The 19,184-nt window shown below is 43.0% G+C and overlaps 1 protein-coding gene and 1 long non-coding RNA gene across 4 annotated transcripts in view; one reads left to right on the top strand and one right to left on the bottom strand.

The window, feature by feature from the left end:
• MAPRE3 (microtubule associated protein RP/EB family member 3) overlaps positions 1–19,184 on the bottom strand; it is a 53,901-nt gene that overhangs the window by 11,985 nt on the left and 22,732 nt on the right. The gene's annotated exons all lie outside the window — the stretch shown is intronic.
• Positions 49–18,033, top strand: LOC113938198. Of its 2 annotated transcripts, XR_003524848.1 has the most exons (6): positions 49–202; positions 934–1,216; positions 5,545–5,806; positions 9,281–9,325; positions 16,431–16,540; positions 17,911–18,033. It is a non-coding gene; the product is annotated as an uncharacterized LOC113938198 (long non-coding RNA). The 2 variants fall into 2 exon arrangements; XR_003524849.1 differs by lacking the exon at positions 5,545–5,806 and having other exon boundaries at positions 50–202.

The following is a 19,184-nucleotide window of genomic DNA, read 5'->3' as shown; positions in this document are numbered from 1 at the left end:
TCACAAAGCCTTGGCAGGCCCAGCCAATCACCTTCTTCTCATGGTGGGGCAAGGACCGGACTCACAGGCAGGCTCAGCCTCTCAAAGCTGAATTAGTCAAAGGTAGAGAGGGGGCATGTGGAATAGTTCCAGGGCCGGTGGGGAACCAGCACGTGCCCACTCCAGCAGATCCAGGCCAGGGATCTGGATGGTGTTGGTTCAGGTAGGGACTGGAGCTTCTCCAGGATTCTGTTCTCACAACAATTTTAGGTCATGTGGCTGTTCTTTAAGGTCCTGAACCCCGCTGAGGTCCCAGCTACCAGGGTCCTGGACCTGTCCTGCTGAACAATGATCTCAGCTCTTAAAAAGGCATTCCCAGGCTAGTCTGGGTAATGCTGCCGTACGCCCCGTAGCTGCTGGTCAGCCCCCTTCTTGCTGGCCTGCTCTGGAGGGGCCGGCGAGCTGTTGGCCCATGGGTGGCTAGCCTGAGGATAGACAGGGAGCAGGGCTTCAGCGGCTGCCGTGATGTGTTGAGGAGAGAACATTTGTTTCTGTGGCCCCAGTGTGCCTGATGTCTCCTTAATGATCCTTCATGCTTCAAAGCGGGTCTGTGTCTCAGGGGGCACAAAAAAGCCATGTCACTGTACCTTCCTTTAAAACAGTGTTTTTTTAGACTGTGTGGCTTGCCATTGTCATTGGGCCAAGTGGCATGTTCTCCCTACCTCTGGAACAAGTGGATTTGACCGGTTGTTTAGCCTACTTTGCCTTGATCCCAAGCTCGGCTCTCCTCTGCCCCACAGCCAATCCTTCTCAGAATTTTCCGGCTTTGTTTCCTTGCCTTTTTGACAGACTGCTCATTTAATCCTCTAGCCTTGCCACCAGAAGGAATACCCTGGTGATGTCTAGAACAAACTCGACAAGTTTCAGTGTTTGGTTTTCTGTCTTCTCATGCAGACTGTCATTCTTCAGGTCCCTGAGACTCTAGCTGCCGGCCCTGCAGGAGACAGTGGGCCACCCTCAGTGGGGATATACACTGAAGGGGTAACCGAAGACCTGCCTACTTTCAAGTATCTTCTCCCCTGGTCTACCAATGGTTCCTGAAATTCCCACCACAAAGACACTTTTAAGGTTTATAGCCTTCATCTCCAAAAAGCCTTAGTAATTATCTCAATTTTGAATATGAGGAAATGAAGGCTCTGTGTTCAAGTGACTTGCTCAAGCTCAAGATCAACCACTGGTAAGACTACAGCATGAACCCACCTAAACCCTATGCTCTTACTACACCACTGCACTGTGGCAGGAAAAGCTACTTGATCTTGCACAGCTCCAGTGTGTGATGACTTGCTCTGATTTTGGCCCCTGAGCATTAGGAGAAGGGAAAAGAAATTTCAAAGGTTTTCTTCTTTGGGTTTCTTTTTCTAAGCTACCGCAATGTTGTCTTTTTTTTTTTTTAATTCATGAGAGACAGAGGGAGAGAGAGAGGGAGAGAGAAAGAGAGAGAAGCAGAAGGAGAAGCAGGCTCCCAAGGAGCAGGGAGCCCGATGCGGGACTCAATCCCAGGACCCTGGGATCATGACCTGAGCCGAAGGCAGATGCTTAACCATCTGAGCCACCCAGGTGCCCCTGCAATGTTGTCTTAATCTCAATCACCAATCACCAAGTATTTACTAACCACTGACATAAGGTACTAAACACTTTGTGAGGCACCATGAGGACACGGGATCATTTTAAGACATGGATCTTGTCCTTAAGGAGCCTTTGTTTGAAGAAATAAGAGTAATTCATAAAACCATAAGGGATCCCACAAGCCAGAACATATGAAGTGCTTAACAGTGAAAGTACACTTGGCTTTTAAGTGCTCCAAGAGAGTGCAAAGGACGAGTGTGGGCTCAGTTAGATGATTTCTGGGAGAAGGTGGCACCTCACTTGGGCCTTTAAAGATGACAGGATATCAGAAAGCAGTGAAGAGAAAATGGGAAATTAGAGACATGGGAAAGAAGTTTGCTGTTACTTTTATTTTTTAAAATGAGCCAAAGACCAGTGATTGTATCTTAGAGGAATCTTAGGGGATGTGATTAAGAGAGGAGATAGGAGAGGTAGGTGATGTGTCAGGAGCCAAGGGAGGGACTGGTTTTAAGGAGGAGGTTATCTGCCCTGCTTAATGAAGTTACCAGACCTCTGAGGGAGAAATGGTCATTAGCTTGTGCAAGAAGTAATGATGAAAGTCTGAGTCATCTTGCTGGAGGCTGGAGACAGAAGCTAGACCTGAAGACAGTTATGGAGTCCTAGATCATTTGCCCAAGAGGATGCTGAGCGGGGAAGTCAGGAGTTTGTCATCCAGGGTGTGGATGTGTCTGCGGCCATGGCAGGTGGAGTAGCAAGCGACTTGCCTGCAAGGTGGGGACACCGTGCTGCTTTTAGTAAAAGCTGGAAGCCATATACAAGATTTAACGTAGGCTTGTGCTGTTCATCTTCGACATCCCTCCCTTCCCCTTCAGAATCCGTATCCTGTTCTTAAGTTCTAGATCGTATCTGTCCAAGGAGACTCCCAAGTGCAACCTCATGGGCTTTCTAAAGCTTCTTACAACACTGTGTCATGAATGAAAAGAAAGAATGGGAAAAATTTTAAATATAATAAAGTCTTAACTAAGTTGAACATTTGGAAAATACTTTAAGTATTCATTTGCTATCGTGTTTAACCGTAGTTAATCAGAACCACTTTTGATCTTTAGTTTTGTTGAAAATCTTGTTGAAAAGTACTCTATTAAGGCAGGGTGGAATGCACAAAATTTATTGCTAAGGACTTCCCAGAGCCTCTGATTCACTCACGTGCTTATCGCCATTTATGGAGTGTATATTCTAGGCACTGAGCCAGATGCAGGGTCTATAGGAAGGAATGGGACCTGGTCGGGGCCCTCGAGGTGTTCATGGACCAGGGTCAGAGCTAGGCCAGTGAACAAATAACCAAAGGGCTGCACATTATGCTACAACCCCACAGGCAGGAAGGCATACTGTTGGAGCAACCCTGCTTCCTGGGCCAGGGACAGCTTTGTAGAGGAAGCATAGTTTGATGTGGGTCTTGAAGGAGAAGGTCATCAAACAGAGCATTAAGAGGAGAGAAGAATGAACTGGGAAGAGGGAGAGGATTACAAATAGTTCACCCCAGAATGCATGCTGGGAGCAGGAGATGAGGTTAAAAAGGTATACAGAAGCCACACACCAGGAGCTCTGTAAAGAGGTTAGGGGGTATTTCATCCTGGCGGAAACTCATCAAGGAATTTTTTTTTTTCTTCCTGGATACAATATATTTATAATAATACAAAAATATTTATAACAATACTAGAGTTAAGAAACTGAGCATAATTTCCAAATCAAAATTACAGCGAATGAAGTTACAGTGATTAGAAGCTGCATTAAATTTATAATTCTTGAGGCTTTATTTTATATTATCTTTTCTAGTAAAAATTGAAGAAATTCCCAAGTGCTGCTTTGCAGAAATCAGTGCCCTCCAAATTTTTGGAAATTCTTTACTTTGAAATAATTTTAGACTCACAACTGCAAAATAGGACAAAGAATTCCCATGTACCCTCATCCAGCTTCCCCAATAACATCTTACATAACAATTGTGAAGGCCAAGAAGTTGACATTGGTACATTAACTAAGCTACAGACATTATTTGGATTTAATCAGTTTTTACATGCACTTTGTTTTTGGTGTACAGTCTATGAAATTTTATCACATGTGTAGATTCATATAATCACCACCCTACTAGGATGCAGAATTGTTCTATAACCTCAAGGAAACTCCCCTGTGTGGCCCCTCTACAACTGCGCCTTGTCCCCAACTCTAACCCCTGGCAAGCCCAGATCTGTTTTCCATTGCTGTAATTTTGTAACTTTGAGAATGCTATTTAAATTGAATTATATAGTAACCTTTTGAGATTAGCTTTTCTCTCACTTAGCATAATGCCTTTGGTTCTATCAAGTTGTTGCATAGATTAAGAATCCTTTTTTGTTGCTGAGTAGTATTCCCAAAACAATGGTGCATATATGACTATACCAGAGTTTATCCATTCACCCACTGAAGGATATCTGGGTGTTTCCAGTTTTTGGTGATTACAAAAAATCCTATGAGAACTTTCCTCAGTCTTCTCTTGCTTTGTCCATGAAGGTCCGGCTCTGGGAGAGATCTCTCCCTGTTTTTCTTTCTTTTTTTTTTTTTTTAAGATTTTATTTATTTATTTGAGAGAGAGAGAGAGAAACAGCATGAGAGGGGAGAAGGACAGAGGGAGAAGCAGGCTCCCCGCTGAGCCGGGAGCCCGATGCGGGACTCGATCCCAGGACTCCAGGATCATGACCCGAGCCAAAGGCAGTCGCTTAACCAACTGAGCCACCCAGGCGCCCTCCATGTTTTTCTGTCCTCTGGAACTACAAAGCTAGTTGAGGTTTGTAGTTGGGAGGCCCGGGCATTAGGTTCAGGGGAGAGGCTGAAACACAGGTGCACAAGCAACTCTTTGGGGACTGACAGTCGTTCCCCAAATTATGGGTTTGTTCAATCTAAACCTAAGTCTGCCCCCGCAGGCCAGATTCTTGCTTCTTACATGCATTCACTCTATAACCCAAATTTGTGAACTTATCTTATTATGGCACAATTTTATCATGGATAATTTAGAATTATAGCAGCCAATCTGGGGAGCCTTCGATATGAAAATTGAGAAGTGCTTTAGAACAAAAAGGGGACAAAGTTTCAAACATTCCATTTTTTGCAGGATTATTGGGGCTGAATCCATTAAGATTCAGAATGACCTGTCTAAATTTCTACCCAAACTTGCACAATACCCTCTTAAAACTAAAGAAGGACTAAAATAGTCAAAAGCATACTAGAGAAAGGACTTATCATACCTTGAACAGTCCTTGTAACACCCTTACCCTTCAGTCAAAAAACCCAGTGGATGGGGATATAGGTATACTCAGGACCTTGGGGCCATAAACAGAATAGTCATTCTCTAACCAGAACTAAATACTCTTTTTAAAATTTTTTTCTTATTTTTAAAATATTTTATTTATTTATTTTAGAGAGAGAGACAGCACAAGCAGGAGGGGCAGAGAGAGAGAGAGAGAGAATCTCAAGTAGACTCCACGCCAAGTGCAGAGCCCGATATGGGGCTCGATCCCAGACCTGAGCCAAAATCAAGAGTTGAATGCTTAACCGACTGTGCCACCCAGGCACCCCTCTTTTTTTTTTTAAGATTTATTTTATTTATTTATTTGAGAGAGGGAGAGAGAGCATGGGGCGGGGAGGAGCAGAGGGAGAGGGACAAGCAGACTCCACGCTGAGTGCAGAGCCTGATGCAGGGCTCAATTCCAGGACACTGAGATCATGACCTGAGCCGAAATCAACAGTGGGATGCTTAACCGACTGAGCCACCCGGGTGTCCCCAGAACCAAATACTCTTTTATCTCTAGTGCCTCCCAAGGTTGCATATTTTACAGTTGCAGATATATGTTCCGCTTTCTTAGTGTTCCTTTAGATCCAAAGAGTCAACATTTATTTGCTTTCTTCTAGGAAAATCAACAAAATATCTGGACTGCTATGCTCTAAAGATCTCCTGAGGCCTCACCTACTTTTCACAAGACCTCAACCACAACCTCAAGGACCTTAAATTTCTGCCTGATTCTTCATGTGGATGACCTTGGGTTGTGCTCTAAAGAGACGTACTCTAAGACCGATTCCAGTGATCTACTGTATTCTTTCAGTGTTTTCAAAGAGAAGTTATAATGTGGTCAAAGTAAAGTTCATTGTCCAGGACATGATTTATCCCAAGGAGGTAAATCCTATACTCTCGGCAGACTGTAGGCCATTCACAACTTTGAACATTTCTAAATCATCACACTTATAAGTTAACCAAGTCCTCAGTATGCAGACCTCTTCCTTAGGAATCTAAACATGAAGAGGTCTTTTGTGAATTAAATTAGCCCTTTCACATCTTCCCACTCTGGGCTTACCTAATTATCATAAACCTCTCTATCTATTTGTACATGTGAGGTCTGGACAAACCTTTGGTGTTATGACTCAACCTCATGGGAATCATCAGACATCAACAGTCTAGTGCACTGTCTCTTCTCCTGTAGCAAAGCCTACTCACCTGTCCTAAGGGCAACAGCCCAGCAGCTAGGCTAGTAGACGCTTCTGCACACTTGGTTCTAGGGTCTCCTTTACATCTGATGGTCCGTCATATGGTATACAGTATTTGTAGCTCACTGAAAATACACATTTCTCAGTAAGTAGGCTTAGCACCAGTGAAATCCTATTACTTTCTCCCTCACATATTTTTCTGTTCATGGTGCTAATACTTTGAGTCCTGCTATCCTGCTTCCAGATGTCATGTTTTCAGTGAGGTGATTTTGGCCCAATGGCTTCTGTTCTAGGAAAAAGATTGTTAGATCATTCAAGAAGGAGAAAAACTGGGCCTCCATTTAAGAACCCAAACCCTAGCCACTCAAGGGCACTCAGGGTTGCTTTCTTTTCTCCTCAAGCCTTTTCAGTTCATGCTTTACAAGAGGCCTGGAAAGTAGGGCAAATCGTACCGAAGGTGGAACTGACAGACTCTGCTGCAGGCCACGCTGTGGGATGCGAGAGACAGAGAGAGAGAGAGAGAGGCCCAGGACGACCCCCCGCCACCCCCGTTTCTTGCCATAGCGTGTGAAGGATGGAGGAAAGCATGGGAGGAGCAGGTCTGAGGATGGGGGGGGCGGAACCAGGAGCTCACTTAGTATCATACATGGACACTGTGAAGAATATGAAGAATATGTAAGGGTATTAGGAAATGTATTTAATGGGGCATAATATTTCAAGTTTAATTAAATCAATCTTCAGTAGTTGGACATTTTTGATATTGAGATAGTGCTAGAATTAATATCTTTGAACATTCGAGTTTTGTCTAAATGTAATATCACCCTGTGGGGAGGGAATTACTATGGCAAAGGGCATGGCATATTTTAAAGCCTAATAGCTTTCCAAAAAGATGGTACCTTTTATTTTTCCTCCAGAAGTTTCAGAGCTCATTTCAACACACTCTCACCAACATGGAATGTCAGTATTTTTAAAAAAATGTGTTGATTTAGGGGTACCTGGGTGGCTCAGTCGGTGAAGCATCTGCCTTCGGCTCAGGTCATGATCCCAGGGTCCTGGGATCGAGCCCCGCATCGGGCTCCCTGCTCGGCGGGAAGCCTGCTTCTCCCTCTCCCACTCCCCCTGCTTGTGTTCCTGCTCTCGCTATCTCTCTTTCTGTCAAATTAAATAAATAAATAAATAAATAAATAAATAAATAAATAAATAAATAAACAAATCTTTTAAAAAAAGTGTTGATTTAATAAAAAACTTTTTTGTTCTTTTAAAAAACATTGCTTTGATTACTAGTGAAGAACATTTCTATGTTTACTGCCCGTTTAAATGTATTCGTCTGTGAACTGTTTGGACTGTAGAGTTTGAGGAACCCACAAGTCATCCATGTGGTCTAAAAAACATCTGGAAATTCTGATCGTAAATTCTCAATATTCACACCTTTACTGAAGGCCTAGGGTCCTGAAATGGATTTATATTGGCCCCAGGCATAGTTACTTTTTTGGTAAATGCCTGATATTCCATGGAATTTATTTTGAGCATGAGATACTAGAAAATGTCCTTATAGGAAGGTTTTGAAGATTCACTTAAGAAAATTATAAAATGAAAAAAAATACTGTTGCTACACTGCACTTATGCTAAAATGTATTTTGATTTGGAAAAAGTAGAAGTTTGGTAACAATGGAGAAAATGCACATCACCAGGGAACCAAGAGAAAGCTAGACATTACCCAAGATATGTGCCCCTCATATTTTTGCCTAGTGTTTTGGGGAAAGAGGTTAAGAAAGGGAAAATGACTTACGGTTTCCCAAGATTCTGCTGAAAGTACGAGAAATAGAGAATTAAGTGCACACTTTAACTGCACCTCCAAAATAGGCAGCCTTATGGTGTATTTCCTAAGGAATATATTGGCATGTTTAGCCATGTAGTCAGGCAGCATGGTACTACAAAAAAGACTCTAAAGAACCCAGCTCCAGCCCTGCCTCCCATGATCTTCTGGGCAAAGGTGGCCTCTCTAGGCCTTGGTTTCTTCTTGTGAAACAGAAATGCCTCTTGACATCACTCACTATGTGATTGGCTCGTGGGCACCCAAAACACAGATGCTCTGAACAGACAATTCAGGGAAGAAGTACAAATGGCTAGCAAGCATGAAATAGGAAAAATGTTCAACTTTATGAATGATTTTTAAGTAGCTATGTTGCTGGGCTGTCACGAAGGTTAGGGCTAACCTAAGTGGGTCACTCACACAGGACATTTATAGTTATAGCTATTGGTGAGAGGTTGGTAACGTAATTCTGACAGAATTTTTAAGTCTTTGACATTGAGCCAGGAAGAATGTAATTCGGTAGGGAGAGGAGATTGGAGACTATTATACCGTTAAATACAGTAAGCTGTGAGTGGGATCTATCTTGTGGGCATCTTATGAGGCAGCATTCCACAGTTGGGAATAGTGAGGGGCCCGGGTAGAGGGCCCCGAGCTGGGCTTTTGGCAGCAGTGACTGGCCAGACTATCATGATCCTGGCTTTAGCTGGATTTGTAGTAGGTGCTTCATAAATTTTAGTTTCTCTTCCTTTCTTTTTCCTCGTGGTGGTAATAACTGACAGTAGCTCCAAACCGTGCCCTATAAGGAAAGCTCACAGAGAATTTGGGTTCCTTCAGATAGCGCTTCTCATGTTTTAGGTGTCACCTCTCTGGAGGTCAGGGTAAGGTCGTGAAGGGACCACCAAAATAGAATTCTTATCATTTCCTTCCTGGAACCAGAATTCTGGAATTTCCTTTTTTTTTATTTTAGAGGGGTCATGGTATGGTGCTGAGATTTGGCCTATATCCCTACACTAAGCACAAGGCTTGCTTGGATTCATCATTCACTCATTTGTTCACACGTGAATATATGCCTACACACATGAATACGGAAGCACCTACTCTGTACAGAGAGATGACTGGGCCAGAGGAATTCTCTCATCCATGGATGGCTCCTTGTTTAATGAGTAGGACTGTACATAGTGGCCAACTGCTGATAGTTAATAACCATTTCAAAGGGTAGTGACGTCTAGGGATAATTTACTCCTTCGATCACCTCCCCAGGAAATTGTGGCATGTCCCAAAAGCAGCTTAATATGATGAAAATAGCCCCTGAATCCACAGATACTGTTTTTTTCAGTCTTCTCTCTCTTACAGATTATGAAGTGGGCTGGTGAGGCTACCCTGCTTGGGGTACATCAGGTAAGAGTGATGTGTGAGGGTATGGGAGGGCAGTTTCAAAAGAGGCCAGATACCAGGTGCACCTCAATTCCAAATAAGCCAGGATGGTGTTGAATTAGGACTAAGATGGGAACAGAGGATGACTTCATGGTGGCAGAGTGAGGTACATGCTCATCAGAGACCTCACAAGTCCCTGCAATGCTTGTCAAGATGAGGACCCACACCGGTTGCCTGGGGCCACAGGATGCCCCACAAACTCACATGTCCAGGCAGCAATGGAGAAGGGTGGAGGGCTGGCTGAAGCTCTTGGGGTCCCCCCTTGGGGTCCCCACGGGCTGCTGGGCACTTCATAATCTGGTCAGGCCTAGCTCTGGTCAGTTAAGTCCACACTTAAATGGTCATAGGATAATAGCTTAATGATGAACAAACAAACAAAAACCTGTTGTTGAGAGTCCAGGGAAATGTACTCTTTTAGACATGGGTGGTGAGAGTATCATTTAGCAGTCTTTCTGGAGTGCAATTTGTTTAAAAAAAAAAAGATATTAAAAGCCTTTATACTTTGTATATTCTTTGACCTTATTTCTCTTCTAGGAATTTTGTACTAAAGCAGTAATTATGGGTATGTGTAAAGCTTTAGATATAAGCATATTTATAATAGTGAAAAACTGGGAACTGAAATGATCGACAATAATGAACAGATCAAGAAATCACAGGATATCTAAACCATGTAGCTGCTTAAGAGAGCGCCTCTGTAGAGACTAGTAATGATGCCGGTGCTGCTGGCCGACTCAGCACCCACTGTGCGCAACCTCTCCCTTGCTGGTCCCCACCAGAGGGGTCAGAAAAATGAAGTACAAGCTTGGAGCCACCTTGAGACATGAGGTAATGACCCAACTGGCTAAGGGGCCAGACTGTCCTTGAAGACATCCTTGAGCTGTTCTACCAGCCTGTACGTCCTACTTGCAGACTCCCATAGTGTGAGAAAAATGCCCCTATTATTTGTTTAAACCACTGTTAGTTTGGATTGGGGTTTGCTGTCGACTAACTGCCAGTTGCCCTTCGAGTTTACTTGTATCAAAACACAATCCCAACTGATAAAGACATGGAAGGACATTTACAATATATCAAGTGAAGGGAAGGTATTATGGAGCAGAAATATATCAGGCATAGAAGAATAATGTGAGGATACGTGTTCTAAAATATAAGCATGGTTCTACCTGACGGTAGGGTCATAGGGGATTTTTATTTTCTTTTTCAGGTTTATCTGGACTTTCTAAATTTTTTACAATGAACATGTATAACTTTTGTGACAAGAAAAACCTCAATTAAAAATATTTTTTAAAAACAGGGAGAGAAGTACGGAAGAAAGCTGTGGTCAGCCAGCAAGAAGCTCTTTTTTTTTTAGATTTTATTTATTTGACAGAGGGAGAGACAGCAAGAGAGGGAATATAAGCAGGGGGAGTGGGAGAGGGAGAAGCAGGCTTCCTGTGGAGCACGGAGCCCGATGCCGGGCTCGACCCCAGGACCCTGGGATCATGACCTGAGCTGAAGGCAGACACTTAACCGACTGAGCCACCCAGGCGCCCCCAGGGGGTCCTGAGATGGAGCCCTGAGTCAGGCTCTCTGCTCAGTGGGAGCCTGCTTCTCCCTCTCCCTGCAGCTCCCCCTGCTTGTGTTCTCTGTCAAATAAATAAATAAAATCTTTAGGGAAAAAAAAAAAAGAAGCTCTTGACAATAGTTGCCAAAAGAACCACTTAAAGGCTTCTGTGGCTCTTTGTCTGGGTGGTTCAGACTTCTTTGAAGTGGTTCAAGCCCTTCCTTGCTAGTTTGTCTGGTTTTTAAAAGGTCTGGCCCCAGCAGTGGGGCGCAGCCTCCAGGGATGGCCTCCTGGCCACAAGGGGCTCCGAGCTCTTCCCAGCTCCTCTCTCCTCTCCACTGTGGGCCTCGCTTCCCATCTCTTCCCCTCCGTCGCTCATTTTGTGCTTTCTCATAAGCTTCTTGGCAGAATCAAATGAGATAACCTACCTGGAAGTCTTCATCCGTTACAAACTATAACAAAGGGTAAGATATTTTCCTTTGTACTTCGTATTTATACTTTGCTCTTCCTCCCTGTTTTAAAATCTTTCACTCTTCTTTATTTTTCCATTCCTCCTCCTGCCTCCTCTGGCCATGGCATACCAGGGGCATGACGGGCCTCCACGGCCCTGGACCTGTACTTCGGTCACATTCCACATGACCCTGCACTGTTTACCTGTTCACGGGCCTCTTGCCCTTGCCCAAGCAGTGAGCTCCCTGAGCAGCCACCATGCCTTTCGACTCTCAAGAACCTTTCATAATACCCGACTCACAGTACACTCCTGGTGAATGTTTGCCTGACACCGCGAAGGATAAAGCACAATATTGATGCAGACACACATACTTATGTGTAAAATCAGCCATCCGTATAAAGGAGTGGAAATGTGTTATTTGCATCCTAAAAATTAAGGTCTTGTGGAACCTTTATATTTATGAACCAATAACTGAGAATTGGCAGAAAGATTAGTAGGTTGGAAAAACAAATTTTTTGAGAGGGGGAGGGGTGGGGGGAGGGGCAGAGGGAGAGAGAATCTTAAGCAGGCTCCACGCCCAGCGCAGAGCCTGACGCAGGGCTGGATCTCATTACCCTGAGATCACGACCTGAGCAAGATCAAGAGTCAGATGCTTAACTGACTGAGCCACCCAGGCACCCCTGAAAAATGAATTTTTTCTCCAAACTGCAGTTTAAAAATATTGGGGAATGGGAACATTAATAATGATAATGTGGAAACAAACGTTTTAACAGTAAAATATTAGAACTAAATTATATTTTAAATCTGTATTATCCACGAAAATGCTTTTAAAAAAAAGTCTGCGAGGATCTGTGGAATGCTGTATTTAAAGTGCATGACGTTGGGACCCAATCCTGCCTCTCCTGCTTTGGCCAAGTTGTCAAATCATTGATTTTTCTCATCCATCTCGTTCCCTTCCATTCTCACTGACCTCATCCTGGTCCAGATTGTTGTCATTCTGTGACCGAACAGTATTCCTCCTCTTAGTCTCCTTTCAACTTTGTTGCCTCTCACTGTGCTGCTTTAATCTGACACCACCCCCCCGCCCCAAGCTCCAGTGGTCCTTATATCTATGCAGATCCTATAGGATAAACACCAAACATCTTGGCCTGGTATTCATAATTTCACTCCATACCACCCCCATTCTTTTCTTTGACTTCTCCATCCTTTAAGCCCCCAGCTTTGGATTGTTGTTCTCCTTCTTCTAGTCTTCCTAATATTGACTCTCTCCCTGCCCGGACTTGCTCCTGAATGCCCTCCTTTTAAGGTGGAATTCCTACCCCACCACTTCCAGGAGTACTGGCTGATGGAGTCAGGATCCCAAACTGCTGTGACCGGCCATGGCAAGAGGCTAAACCACTCAAAAGACATACATATGAGGTTCTGCACTTGGATCTTAAAAACCAAATGGAAGGAAGAGATGTGGCAGAAGACATAAGGGTTTGCAATGGAGTATGCAAAGTACAGAAGGCTTTTAGACAGATAGGAGCTTGACATAGTTATCTTTGTGATGGAGCTGACAGAGGCTGGGGAAGGGGCTACCACTGACTGAGCCCCTGGCATGCACCTGCCCTTCTTGTACATTTTATTGATCTCATCTGCCCTTCACAATTTGGGGAGGTCTCATTAGCCCCATTTTACATGCTTTATGTCTATTTCTTTGCAGACTACCATTAAAGCAACCCCTGGTTCAATGTCTTCCCATTGCCCCTCATTAAACTCCTTGTGCCTGGCACCAGCCTGCCTTTCCAGCCTCACCTCCCATCACCTCTCCCCCCTCCCACTGCATGTTCCAGCTATAAGACACCATACCAGTGGAGTCAAACTTGGGAGCTTTTTGTTCATACTGTTTTCTTTGGAAATGCCTGCACTTTCTTGCCACTGATCTTCACCTGGAAAATGCCCACCTGATCTCAAGATTCATCTCAAGTGTCACTTTACCTGAAAGGTTTTCCCTGATTCCTACCTCCTTCTACTGGTCTGGGTTAGGTTGGCCTTCTAGGTATTTCTGTAATACTGTGTGGGCATACATCTAGTGCACACAGTACTTACCATATTTATTTCTTCTACTTCTCTATGAGCTTCCTGAGGGCTGGCATTAAGTCTTTGCATCCTTAATGTCTAGTATGGTGCCCAGCACATGCTATGTTCTCAGATATTAGCAGAACAGAACTGTGGCTCAGACAGTTTAAGTAACTTGCCCAAAGTAACACAGCTGGTTAGAACTGATTTGAAGCCAGATAACTGATTATAAAGTCCTTCTAGGGGCATCTGGGTGGCTCGGTCGTTAAGCATCTGCCTTTGGCTCAGGTCGTGATCCCAGGGTCCTGGGATCGAGTCCCCCATCGGGCTCCTTGCTCAGTGGGGAGCCTGCTTCTCCCTCTCCCACTCCCCCTGCTTGTGTCCCCTCTCTTGCTGTGTCTCCCTCTGTCAAATAAATAAAATCTTAAAAAAAAAAAGTCCTTCTAGGATGAGGAAGGTGACAATATTCCCCTTGGAATAGTGAATTCAGTTCATGGGTAGCATGCCTTTAGAATAACAAAGTGACTATAATGGTGAATGTAGTGAATATACTCCTAGTAGGTCCTGCGAGGATCTGCTGGAGAACTGGGGGTTTAGTCTAGAGATGGAAGAAAAACAGTGTGACCCGAGAACCATCTTTAATTACTTGAAGGGCTATGAATGGAAGAGTAAGGATTAGACTTCTTCTCTGTGGTCACAAGGGGGTAAAACTGTAATCCAAGTGTGGAAGGTACAGAAAGACAGATTTTGATCCATTGAAGAACTTTCCCAGCAGGGCTAAAGGCAGCAAGCCTATCCCAGGAAGGGGTGAGGTCCCATCATGGCAAGTTTTTAAGCTGGGTGACACCCCGTGGGGATGTTCTAGTAGCGTCAAGAACCAGCCTGAAGGCTGAGCTAGGTGAGCTTTTATTTTTAGGTGACCTCTTCAGGTCTCTTCCATTAGATGCTGATTCTATTACTCTTTTCTTTGCCCTCCCTAGCCCTTGGCAATCCCTTACTCCTCTATATTTAGTGAATTTTATGAGTTTACATAGCTCATTTGGTGATTAAGTATATATGTAGTCTGCTGCATTTTAATATTTAAATTACCAATCCTTTATATTGCCATTTAATTTTTCCCTAACATATTCCCAAATAGATACATGCCTCGAAGTCAGGGATCACATATCACGTATTATAGATCTTTGGTCCCACATATCTATACTTGTTCAAAATAGAATAAAAATGTCTTAAATGCTCACTTTGCAACTTGACTTTAATTTGTCTGTTAAAAGGCTTATCTTTTATCTCCTGAAAATTCCCTGCAAAGTAAGAATTAATTCATTAGGTACTTTTCCTCCCAGTATTTTGCTATTCCTTTTAAGATCCTAAAAAGGAAACACTGGAGGGGGCAGTCTCTGCTAGTTAAGGAAACTCCTGTCTTTTAATGTCTCATCTGTTTCCTATGGCTGCCCAAGCACCCTAGAGGCAAAAGCTCCTTCTTTTGGACCTTCCAGGTTCCAAGAGGACCAAACACACTGATAAGGATAACAGAAGGAATAGAGGTGAGAAGCAGGCATGATTGGGCCAAGCAAGCTCAGGGTCCAACACATATCACATATCAGTGGTCCCCAACCTGGAAAGGCCCAACAGTGTCTCCAGGGGAGCTTTTCTAACACACACACACACACACACACACACACACACACACACACACACACACACACACACCCCCCCTCTAAAAAAAGATGGAGGTTTGTGGGAAAGCTTCCCAAGTGGTTGCTCTCCAACCTGTTTGAGAAACACTTTTTTCTCATAACCCTATCATTAAGGAAGAGCTTTCCCTTCCTACCCCATTAATTTTTTCATTTATCTCTTTTGATCAGTATAAACTCAGATTATTTTATTCAATGGGTTATAATATATTACTATCATTTGTTTTGATGCTCACATTGTCCTGGTCTTGGCCATTGGGAGACCCGTCCCATGTCTTTTTGACACATTCTCATCATTCTTGAAGCTCCTTACTTTCTGGTGGAATAAGATGTTCCAGGCTCAATTTGTACTTTCCCTGCATTGGTCTGAAAGAAGCCATTTCTCTAAGGATTCCTGGTCCTTTTAGGGAAGAGTGAAAATCACGTTTGAAGACTAAGCATCATATTAATATTTATGATAAAAGAGGACCACAGCAAGGCAGGGAAGGACAAGAAAGAGCCCTCTCTGTGATTATGACTAATAAGCAGAGGTCAGCAATTACGAGTCTGAGCCCCTCTTTCTTTGTAAGGAAAGTTTCACTGGAACACAGCCATGCACTTTCACCTATTATTATCTATGGCTGCTTTCATATTACAACAGCAGAGTTAAGTAATTTTGACTGAGACTGTATGGCTTGCAAAGTGTAAAATATTTGCTACTTGGCCCTTGCAGAAAATGTCTGCTGATCCTTGCTAACAAGTATTTACATACTATAGGCAGGATACCTATCAGGAGGAATAATGTGACTTGGAGATATTGTAAAAAGATTAATATCTCTCTCTATGTCTCTCTAGATGTCACTAGGCAGTACCTTTATCAATGCAGAAATAAAATACAAAGTTGGAAAACTGTCATATGGTATGTTGTAGGATCTGGTTGTAAAGGCAATTATAAACATCAGGGTTGGTTATTATGGAATCTAGAAAAAAAATGATGGCTGGAGAGTGAAACTATGTTAGTGCAATTTTAACACTGTCCAGTGAAGTAACACTGTTTAGCTGACACTGGTATTCTGGCCACTAGGACAGTATGCTTTCTAGTGGAGAGGGGAGAATTAGTCAAGCTTGACCATAGTGTGGATGATACATCATTTCTTAACATTTTCCAATTCTACTCGTTCTGATTTCATGTTCACAAAGCAAGCTTCGATTACCTTTCTGATTGTCAAGTCACCATGACAGGAAACAAATATATCCCTTCCTATATTAAATTTACTTTCTGGTACAAATGTGCCTGAGCAAGTAAGTCAGGTTTTTTATTTTATTTTATTTTTTTATTTTTAGGGCTCAGTGACCTTAAGGAGACCTCATCATTAAAGTACCAGATCTAAAGACCTGAGAGGGGCGCCTGGCTGGCTCAGTTGGTGGAGCATGCGGCTCTTGATCTTGGGAGTGTAAGTTTGAGCCCCATGCTGGGTGTAGAGATAACTTAAAAATAAAATCTTCAAAAAAGTACCCAAAAGGCTGGATCCTGAACTGTGTCAGTTCCCTTAGAACATGGCACACAATAAAACAGTCAAACAGCCAGATCATTGTTATATTTCTTTCAAAGTGGGCAGATGCAAAAGTATGCTGAAATGTTGGACAGCTCCCACCCCACAAAGATTAGGGCTCCAGCCAAATCCTGGGGGTATCCTGGGAGTGTTCCTTAGAGTCAATGTTCCCAATAAATCTCTGTCTTTTGGGAGAAGCCCACCTCCTACTCAGAAGAGTGTTCTCAAGGTGTCTCAAGGTGTCCATTATAGTCCTGGCTTTGCTGCCAGACATGAACTTTAAAAACCTGATCAGTGGCCAGGACCAAGCTGGGCCTACAGTAGTAGGATAAAGGGCAAGAACTGCCCTATCTCCTAAATCCAGCAAACAGAGTTGGGAAGGCAGAGAAGAAAACAGAGGGCTCACCAGGTTGGCCCTCACGAGAGGGCCAAGTCCTCAACTTGGCCATCTCATTAGCCAGGGACTCACACCCAATGCACTGAGTGATTACAGCAGAATGTATTAACAGGAACTCAGGGGCAGGGGCAGTGTCTCATATTTGTATTTTTAATTCCAAAGCATGGCCCAAAGTAGGTGCTTAATGTTTGCTGAATGACCTGTCTTCTCTTCCCCTCAAACAACCCATCCCCAACTCATAAAATAGGTTAGTATTTTTTAAAAAAATTATCTGAGAACATTACTCAATGAGAATGAGTACAATATGACTTTAAAAATCACATTTTTTATAAAAAAGGAATTGCTATAGCTTTTAGATATAAATATAATAAATACAAACATATCTCATTTATTCTTCTCCCTTAACTATAGGAGGAATAAGTTTCTGATTTCCCAAACTATTGAGGTTAAACAATTACTCATATCCACTTTCTCATAGGAAGTTGGCACAAAGGATGTGTGTGGGATGGTGGTGGTAGTGAAAGACAGGGAACAAATTCTCACGAGTGTGACCTAAGAAGGTCAAGGTTAAAGTCCAGCATGATTTATGAGAGTGAGTTATTTCAATGAGGGAAGGAGGGGAGGAAAGCCCACTAATTTTAGTGGAATGGACAAAATACAGATACTTGTTACCTATTTACATTTGGCCTAATTTAGAGTTTGAGAGTCTGATCTAGAAATGTAAGACAGGGAGTGGATGCCTAGAAGTAGCCAGGGCCTCCGAGAGAGATGGTTTAGGCAATCTCATGATTGCAGGATTTTGGAGGGATAGAGATAGAAAGGAGAGACTAAGGACAATGTATAAAAAATTAACCCATTTCTTTTACCTCTCTAGGTTCTACAGAGTGAATGGGGAGTTTCATTCTGTTTTGAAAAACAGTAGGGGTCACTTTGGAACAAGCAGACACAGATCATAACTATGGAGCAGTGACTTTTAATAAAGTGAATTGCAGTGACCCACAGACCTTTTGTAGCCAATTACCACCTCCAAAGTCCTCTTCTTCCTACCACCACTGTCAAGCTTTTTATATTTATAATGATCAAGGCTGTAGGCAGTATTGGCTCAACGACCACTACCACTTCCTTTTTGCTGTTGTCCTTCTACTAGAACGAGACATACCAACTGATGGATAGGCTGAGCCTCAGCTGCAGACCTGACCGTCCCTGGGGTTGATCAACTAAGCCTCCCCAGACTCTGTTTTAGATCTCTTAAATTCAGTGAGTATGCACTGTGCACCCACTGAGTGTCAGGGACAGTGCTGGGCACTGGTGATAGGCAGATGAACAAGATGAGTCCCCTGCTATCAGGGAGCTCACAGCTGAACTGTGGGGAGAGACACACACAATGATACCTCATACGCAAGAGCTGTAACATCAATCGGTTCTTCCCTGGTAATTGAGCAATTACTCTCTTAGTAATTACTTGAATTGTTATTGAATTTGAAAAATTACAGAAGTGGTATTGAAATTCAAATAACACAGATGGGTATAAAATTAAAAAGTAGAGTTTCCTGGTAACAGGTATATGTATTCTTCAGACCTTTTAATATACATATTCAAACCATATACACATATTTATTCCATTGTTTAAAGACAAATATTATAAAAATATTGTGATTTTTTTTTGGTCTAAAAATATCATGGTTACCTTTCAATGAAGTGTATAGTGATTCACCTCATTCTCCTTGATGGTTGCATATTCTTTTGTATTCAGGAACAGTTAATTTCTTTGAAAAGATTAGGGAAAGTTTTGGACAAAAGGTGATTTGTGATCTGGGCCTTGATGGAGGAGTTGCAGTCCATTTAGTAGTAAGCAAAGCCAAGAGATAATGCCTGTGATGGATGAAAGGTGGTTCAGGGAGTGTGGACAGCCTGAGCATGTAAGAGAGGTGTGGAAATACAGTCTCTTTGGGGACCACCAGTGGTCTAGTGAGGACATACTGTCCCTCAGACTTTGGTGTGCATCAGCATCACCTTGGGAATTTCTTTCTTTCCTTCCTTCCTTCCTTCTTCCTTTCTTTCTTTCTTCCTTTCCTTTCCTTTCCTTTCCCTTTCTTTCTTTCTTTCTTTCTTTTTCTTTCTTTCTTTCCTTTCTTCCTTTCCTTCCTT

Source organism: Zalophus californianus, chromosome 8 (assembly GCF_009762305.2).
Source record: "Zalophus californianus isolate mZalCal1 chromosome 8, mZalCal1.pri.v2, whole genome shotgun sequence".
Taxonomy (NCBI): domain Eukaryota; kingdom Metazoa; phylum Chordata; class Mammalia; order Carnivora; family Otariidae; genus Zalophus; species Zalophus californianus.
The sequence above is the reverse complement of the archived record's forward strand: the minus strand, read 5'-3'. Positions and strand labels throughout refer to the sequence as shown.